The 9190-nt window shown below is 35.2% G+C and overlaps 1 long non-coding RNA gene across 4 annotated transcripts; it reads left to right on the top strand.

Annotated features, from left to right (window-relative positions):
- Nucleotides 1–5960: 5960 nt before the first annotated feature.
- On the top strand, nucleotides 5961–8812 carry LOC113301309. Of its 4 annotated transcripts, XR_003336212.1 has the most exons (7): nucleotides 5961–6623; nucleotides 6845–6920; nucleotides 7017–7231; nucleotides 7555–7783; nucleotides 7861–8119; nucleotides 8461–8522; nucleotides 8626–8812. It is a non-coding gene; the product is annotated as an uncharacterized LOC113301309 (long non-coding RNA). The 4 variants fall into 4 exon arrangements; XR_003336210.1 differs by having other exon boundaries at nucleotides 6845–7231; XR_003336211.1 differs by having other exon boundaries at nucleotides 5961–6920.
- The last annotated feature ends 378 nt before the right edge of the window (nucleotides 8813–9190 follow it).

The raw sequence follows: 9190 nt of genomic DNA, 5'->3' as shown, positions 1-9190 counted from the left end.
ATTATTATAAGTAGACTAGAAATCAAGACTCATAGTTTGATCACTAACATTGACAAACAAGCTTGAGATAGCAACGCTTGCGAGTTTAACCGAGCAGTGCTCTAACAAATATAATCTTTAAAAGCTTGGACGAAATAGATTTAAAAAGGGAAAGAGCATTGGTTCAGTTTGAAAAGTATCAAAGGCATATGAGAAAAAACAAGCATACTGTAAAACCAAGAGAGTTTCAACTTGGTGACCTTGTACTAAGAGAAGTGCTATCTAAGAAGCCTAGAGTACACAATCTATCCTAGTCCGAGACATTACTATAAGTAGACTAGAAACCAAGACCTATAGTTTTGATCACTAACATTGAAAAACAAGCTTGAGATAGAAACGCTTGCGAGTTTGACCGAGCAGTGCTCTAACAATCTCCCCCTTTTGTCAATTTTAGTTACAATACTATCAATACATATGGATTACAAAATAAATAAACTTTGTAGCTTCTCATCCAAATGTTTGATCTCCTTGGTTCTTCAACATTACTTGAAATCTTCGTCACTTCCAAGTACTCCAATGATTCCAAATTTGTTCAACTCAGCATCATATTTGTTGAAGATCCGTAGCAATAAATGAGAAAACAGTTTCCCTCAATCATTGTTATACAGTGTCATAATAATATTACACAACTTCAAAGTTCAATTGTATCACAACTTTGAAAATAATACTATGGTGATATGTATCACTCCCTCTTAGTCAATACTTCATCTCACAATGAAAACCACTCCTCGTTACATAATGATCCGTAAACCATATGTATTTGTAGTGTGAACTACACATTAATTCTCCCCCCTTTTGTCAATATAAATTGGCAAAGGTACGAATACTAGTGGGATCCTCATGAAATTTTCATAGAGATACTTTATGACCAAAAGAGAACAACATACCAACTTGTTTCGATGATTTCACATAGTCGAAACTTAGTGTATTCATCAAGGAGTTTATAAAGATACAAGATAACTCCTACAATATTCCACAGCCGCACTCCCTATAAAGATTTTCAATTAAGCACAAGTTCAATTAAGAACTCACCCCATATAATGTCATTCCCTAAAGAACAACAAGAGCGACCTTACTTTTACAAGGAAAGAAGGATTTCTTTGGACATTAACAAATCACATGAAACATGAATATGTATCCAAAGGTCTCAATTAAAATTAACCACAAGGAAAATGATTAATTCAATTGTCCATGCTCAACATAAGAGAACTTACGGAGCAACACAGTACATATACAAAGATGTGGATCAGGGAAATACCAATACTGCGGAATAATCAAAGATTCATTCTATTTTTCATCAGTATTTGCACAATGACATATAATAGACTTAATCTTTGTAAACCAAAGTTCATCCTATCTTCCATCAATAATGACATAATATGCTTAACTGTTGTAGTCAAAAGCTCATTCTATCTTTTATCAATACTTTCATACCGACATATAATAAAGTTAACTTTTGAACAAATATGGGACAGTCAAGGTTCACGGACGTAAACTACATATCCCATATCAATTTGCAATATATAAAACCATAAAGATTAAAACTGCAAAAACCATCTTCCAAATAACTTAGAAAAATAAATCTAAAAACATTGCAAGATGAAAACGTTGGCAATAGCTATGTGTACTCACAATAATGGCTATTCCCAACCCTACTTATCCTTCTTAAAAACACAAGAATAAATTCTCATAATAAGTTTCCTAAACAAGATTACTGCTCTTTGATAACTTCATACCTTCCAAAGAATCCATCATATAAGGTGTCACTGATTTCCTTGATTTTCTTGACCGTGGAAACCCCATGATCATGAATTAGAACACTAACTTTACGATCAACAACACGAGAAAGTTGTCTAGCCTTAACGCAGTCCATGATGAGTTTCTTATGATTTCTTATCAAGATCTGTTGATTAGCAAGGATTCTGGCTTGACCATCCAAGAGATGATTTATTTGCAGTTGAAGATTTGCAAACTCGACCTTTGAATCAACATGAAAACGAGTTAAATCCTTGACAGATTCATCAATCCAGGAGTTGTGCTCTTTCCTTGCAAGCATCTTCTTCATAACAAGTTCTTGAATCGAATCACGTCCTTGAGTGTCCTCCTCCATGCCAAGCCTCACTATCTCTTGAGATCTTGAAGAGTTATCCATATAAGTTTTTGTTAGGGATGGAATCACACAATATAGAATATATATATATATATATTTATATATATATGTAAACAGGAGAAGGAATCTCTTGTTATGGAAACCCTATGAACTCATATGATGGAGACACATTCATTCTTGAACCTGTCACAGAAGAGGAAAGGATTTAGAAAAAATCCAACTAGAGAAAACACAATACTTGTTAATCATGGCTCACTAATCTAGAAAACTTCTTTCCAAATTCGAGCCCGAGATACGATCAACAGGATCAAATAAAATTAACATAAATATGCATAAAAGCATAGAACTATTCTTGAGATTCCCACATCATCATCATTGCAACTCTTAGCATAGACACAAGGACGAAATTACCTGGAATTAGGTAAAAAAGTGGGAAGTATTCTTATTGTGAATTATGGGAGATGAGTTGTACAAATCTTTTGTGCGTTTGTATCGAGTATTCCCCCTTTTCCATTGATTATAACTTATCCTAGAGGAATTAGTGTTAAAACCTTTTAAAAGTCCATCGAAGGGATTTTTCTGAGGACTATGTCTAGGACCTCTATAGATCAGTTCCAGAAGAGAAGAGTTGAAGGATTTCCATCTTCTTGATATAGACTTGCCAGACTTGTTCTTATAAGCACAGGGAAGGTGTTCATTAGTGGCACAAGAGTTTATACCATACAGAGGAACTTGCAACCTGTGAGGATTTCTTGAAGAGGGATCATCCTTATAAGAATTCTGGTTTTCTGTAGGAAATAAATTCACTGTAGAAGTTGTCGGACGATTTACTCCATTGAAATTAGAAAGAAGCAAGTTATGAAGATGTGAGATTTTTTTCTTTCTAGCAAAACAATAAAGAGCATAATGATTCTTTTTTCCACAGAAGGAACAACATCATGGATTAGAAACATAATTGCGTTGATTCATATCCTTTTCCGTCACATGCGAATTTTGCAAATGATTCACAGTGGGTAATTCCTTGGAGGGAATTTTCTTCACGCTAGGTAAAGCCTTGTGAGTATCAGAAGAAGGTGCAGAGGATGACTTACTCATCAAAACAGAGTTTTCCTTTTTGAAGGTGTTACACTATTCTTGGGCACATCGAAAAGATGCAACAAGTTTCTCTTTTTCAACATGATGACTGTTTATTCCTGATGAATGAGCCTTTATTAAACGTTCTTATCTAATTGAGTTTTCTCTAACAGTATCTTCAAGTATACTAATCTTTTCACGCTGTAGAGTATTTTCTTGAACCAATTTTCGATATTGTTAGAGAGAGATTCAATAAAGCAATAGAGTTCACGTTCTCTTTCAAGGGATTTCTCGAATTCATCAATGAGCTGATCATTCTTTTCTTCAAGAGTCTTGACTTTAGAATCTTGAAAGTCAATGATATCAGCAGATTTTTTTAACGATCTGGTGAGTTCCATTTCTGATTCTGACACGATGTCAACTTTCTTGTTTTTCCCCCGGGATTCGGAAGAATCTTCTAAGGAGTTATCCTTTGAGGAAAACCCAACATTTTTAGCATGATCAAAAACTTTGGAAGAATCTCTATGTACATAATTTGTGAGATACTTCGTAGGTCCACATAAATCAGATTGGTACAAACACATACTTATGAGGTCTTAAATGTGTTTGCCCGCTCTGATACCAATTGAAAAAGCGTGGGTCTAACAACCACACTCAATATCTCGTTTGACAATCTGAGAAGACTTACTCCAATATAATTTCAAGAGAATCAACTAGACTGTGAGACTCAATCTTATAGGAAAGTATATCAAAGAGCGATATCTCTATTTCTCAATTCAATTTGCAATTAGCAAATAGGAATTTGAGCCCCAATGAATATAAGAGAAATAACTTGAACGGTATTCAAGTGTTAAACAATTTATATCAACAACTAAATGTCGGATTATCTAATTGATTGATCTTAATGCACAACCTGTGATATTTCAATTATATAACAAAATATAATGCGAAAAAGAAATAACACATGTTCGAGCATTGCTCGGTCGAACTCGCATGCATTGCTATCTCAAGCATGTTTGTCAATGTTAGTGATCAAAACTATAAGTCTTGATTTCTAGTCTATTATATCTAAGTCTCGGACTAGGATAGAAAGTGTAGTTGAGCTCAAGGACTTCATGGAGATTCATCATACAAGAAGAAGAACTACTCAAGGAACCGGTGGAACTTCTCGACAGAAAGGTATGTGAAGACTTGAACTTATCTATCACTCAAAATTCTATCTACTCTATCTCCTACTCTTTGAGACAAGAAGTCGTATGCTATATATATATATATATATATATACTTTGACTATACATATTTGGTATTTCGAGCTGAGTATACCTCGCATATATATATATATATATCGAAATATGAGTCGGTAAGCTTTTCACTTTAACCAAGTTTATCTTTACCATGTGACGAAAGTCATGATATGTTTCAATCATCTTGAAAATTGCTTTGACGAGAAATGGTGTAACAACTATATAACGTCCTCTAAGAATGTTTCAATGATTGAAATGAGAGTTTAGATTACATAACCAATGGTGGACGTAAGCAATATTGTGAAAACACATTTATGTATAAGTCCTATTCCTTGAACCAAAGTTTGCGAACTTTGTTGATCAAGAGAACCAGAAGAATGGCGTGAGCCAAGTCCGCGAACTCAGTCCGCGAACTGCCGAAGTTCTCAAACCCGAGAATTTCTGCTGGAGTTGACAAACTTTTTGCGTGAAACTAAGTCCGCGAACTGGCGAAGTTCTCATACCCGAGAATTTCTGCTGGAGTTTGTAAACTCTGCCCGGTAACTTAAGTCCGCGAACCTAGTCTTCGAACTTGAGAAGGTTATATATCTGAAGATGATTTCTGAACTTAAACTTAAAAAGACTAAGGAATGCAGTTTGCAAACCGTGGCTATAAAAGTTCATGAACCGATTCAAGTGAATCAAATCATCTTTGCTTCAATTGTATCTTGTGTAGTACATGAGATTTCCTTGCAATTGAACAACTCTCTAACTAGTTCATTTGAAATCATTTGAACTAGTTATGGTGAAGAACAACGTGGTTGATATGGAATGCTCATATGGCTAACCTTTTGGTTAACTATTGTTGAACCAACAAGTGCATACATTTGGGTACGGTTAACAAACCTAGAAGCGTGCATTGTCAAGTGTGTATAACAAGCTAAGTTTTCGATCTAACGGTTGAGGGATATTAGCTTGAATCTAAATTAGGTTTTCATCTAACGGTGGATATATTGATTGCTTTATTACCAAGGTAACTTAATTGCAAACCCTGATTTGAAAGACTATATAAGGGGAACTCTAGCTTCTGTGCAAAACTAATCCCCACACCTTACGTGTGATACTAGTTTGCGTGCTAGAGTAGGTTCTCCTTTAACCTTTGGTTTTCTTCTTCTAAAACCAGGTTAACGACTTAAAGACTTCACACTACACCATTTTAGCTGATTAGCAACTCAGATTCGCAACAGCACCGGTGCTGTTGCGAATTTTCTTTTGCTATTTTTCGCAACGATTGTCTGTTGCTAATTTCGCAACCTTGGATGTTCTGTTGCTATTAGCAACTGCGGAATATTTACGTGTGCGGTTAGACCGTGTGGATGGTAACACCTAGTTTGACACTTTGACTTGACTTAATGTGTGTGAGATATGCGTGTGTGAGGATCACGTAACCCTAATTCTAATCTTATACCCTCCATCTCTTTCTAGTCTTTTACCTCTCTCTTACCTCTCTCGATCCCTGCCGCTGCTGCTTCGTTCTCTACTGCTCTTCTTCATCAAAAAAATAAATAAAAACACACGAAGATTCATTGACCAAATCCATCAAAGACATCAAATCTCCTCTATTCTCTTCATCAGCACCAACTGAAAACGAAGATTCATCAAAAAAAATCCATCAACAACGTCTTTCTTCTACTGCTTTTGCTTCTCTTTTTCATTAAAAAAGACGAAGATTCATCAATGAAATCCACCAAAAACATCAGATCCTCTATTCTCTTCATCAACACAACTGAAAACGAAGATTAACCAACAAAATCCATCAACAACTTCGAAGATTTGTTTTCAATCGAGAGTAATTTATGTTGTCTGAAACAATTGGTAATTTTATTGAAACTGAGATTACGTCTTTACTTTGGTATGTTGTTGGTAAGGGAAACCCTAGTTTTGTTTCTGCTTGATGTTTTTTGGTGATGTGAATTTTAGAAATTTATCAAATGAGAATTTTTTGTAGTTTACATTCTGTTAATCAGGTAATATAGATGTGGTTGTGGTTTTGACTAAATCCGGTTAAGATATTGATAGTTTGGTTTTTACATGATTCAATTGATTGTTGTCTGCAGCTGTAAGTTGATTGTTGAGTGATGATAGTGAGTTGATGTTCTTCCTCAATTAAAAACCAGGTTAGGGCTTCTTCAAATCAATATCTTCTTCTTCTATTTATTTGTATTAAGGTTTTTGATTATAGATATATATAAATATTTAATTTCATTTTAATTAAATCCAGTAGCGAATGATGTCTCCGAGTCATTATGATTATGCAGAACTTGGGGTTTAACATTGTTTACTAATTGTTATATGCATAATCAGTGTTTAACATCATTGTATGAATATGATTTTGAAGGAAACACGAACTGGTGAGCCCCACTTCTGAAATTCAGTGTTCTTTACCTTAAAGATATTGATAAAATGATATGCAGGTTCGGACAAGGGTTATCTGATTTTGATGGTTTTGACATCGTTGCCTATTAATCTGTGAGCATCGCTTTTAGATTGCACCTTTCTTTGTTATGCAGACTGTTAAATATGCACATAAAAAAGACTTCACATCTTTAATGGTTGTCTTACTACGTTGCCGAAAAGCTGATCTGAATTTGGTGAACATTGTTTTTTACTCTGCGGAACAAGAATATGCAAGTAAAGCAGGAGTTCATGAACTTGAGATCCTTGTCGATAATGATGTCTTTCTCCCTCCTGCTCCTAGCCATCATAGTGAGCATTGACTTCACTGGTAAATTTTCCACTTCAATCATGTTTTGATGAAAGACATCCAATGAATGTTTTTGCTTGCATCAGAAGTTATGATACCTTATTTTTTTGCATCACTTGTATGGACTATTTTTATCAGTTTGTTTTATACTGCACCTTGCTTGCAAAGTGTAGTATTCATAGATCTGAAGTTCAACTGCATCATAGAGTTGATGAGGAGCTTGATACACTGAAAAGAAGGGTTTAACTTCATCATAGAGTTCAACTGCATCATGTTTTTTTTTTTTTTTTGTATTTTTCTCTACTGATTTGTCTGTGTTTGATGTTCTTGTTGGTCACCTCTAGAGCATAAAGTAATTTTGGAAACTCTTCTCAGGGCTCACAACTTGTTCCTCAGCATGTCAACCACCATTTATAGTTCGTTCCTTCTTAGACTTCTCAGATAAGCTATGGTGGCAGTTCACATCCAACTCAGAGAAGTTATGGTGGCATTTCACATCCAACCAATGCTGCAGGACAGTTCCTTAAACCAGGCTTTGAGCAAATCAAGCTTCCAGTTACCTCGTCCACCCAGGTTTGAGACTTCAGATACTATCAGGCATTTGAATTTTATTTTTATTAGACCCTCATTAAAAGCAACTCTCGCTTCAGGTTACTTCATCCGCTCCAGCCGTAAATGGAATTTCCTTGTCGGGAATTGAATTTGTTGTTTGCTATCAGGCGCAACAACTGCAATCATCTCTCTCAAGTTACGGCCAAGGTTCAGCGGATGGTGATGCTGATAAGAATCAAGGATATCAATCAACCCTGTGATCAGCTGTAAATCTTCTTCTTCGGTCTTCGGATACAATAAAAAGAAGATTCTCAGTTTGCACAAGGCCCTGGCAATCATCAATGAGGACATTAATGCGTAAGTTATTGTTGCATTTTTTGCTGATGTTGTATTTGTTAGCATTGATGTGGTTACTTTACCCCCTCCTCGATTGCGTTCTGCTGTCTTCCTTATCAACCATTTTCCTTTATTCATGTTTTGTGTTCGATTGAAAAGCAACTGGCATGTTATCTTACGTTATTAGATTTGTGGACCGTCTTTTAATTACACATATAAATAAAACAGCTGATAGTGTTGCTATAACAATGTAATAAAAGACTGTCAAGATTAACTCTTTATTACAGTCTCTTATTTGTTGTTTTCATTTTTGTTCATCTTCTTTTGCACTTACATCTACCTTGTTACATTGTAATTCTCAGCTAGGCTCATCAGCTTGTGCAAGGTCTCAATTAACATGTTTCTGGATAAAGGCCTACTAATTGTGAGTGATAAATCTTATCTACGCAGTACCTTTTAAATTGTTAATAGGAAAATTGTGGTCCTCGATCACAATATGAATGGTGTTTCTTTTTTTAATGGTATAGGTGTGATCTGCAACGAAATATTGTTATGTGTGTGGAAACATTGCTCCGAGACTGAGCTTCAGCGAGAATACAGTAGATTCTAGGACCTTACAGCCTTTTTTTCCATTTAATTAACTTGGGTAAGTTTCAGATGCTTTTGTGTTGGATTGTACTTGAGGTTAAGATTTATGTCAACATATAACATTGTATGAATCTCAACATAAACATTGTATGTCAATTATGAATGCAAGGGTTCTTAATTTGAATCATCAGAATCAGATCAATCTGGGTAATTGCAGCAACTGTGTATTGCAGGATAAATTGCGGGGGTATCGATTTTGACTAGGTCAGCGAAGACTTGACCTTTTATTGTTGCAAAGTTTTAGCAACGGCCACAATGTGTTGCTAAATCTGAACCAGAACAACTATATCCAGTTCTACTAAAAATTATCCTGGAATAACTCTAAAATTAGCAACAGAGTAGCAACCGTTGATTCCTGTTCCTCTATTTAATTTCGCCACAGGTGGTTTCTGTTGCTACTGCCGTTGCTGAATGAAATTAGCAACAGATATAAAGCTGTTGCGA

The sequence above is a fragment of the Papaver somniferum genome, chromosome 8 (assembly GCF_003573695.1).
Source record: "Papaver somniferum cultivar HN1 chromosome 8, ASM357369v1, whole genome shotgun sequence".
Classification (NCBI taxonomy): Eukaryota; Viridiplantae; Streptophyta; class Magnoliopsida; order Ranunculales; family Papaveraceae; genus Papaver; species Papaver somniferum.
Note: the sequence above shows the minus strand (reverse complement) of the source record. Positions and strands in the feature narration are given on the sequence as shown.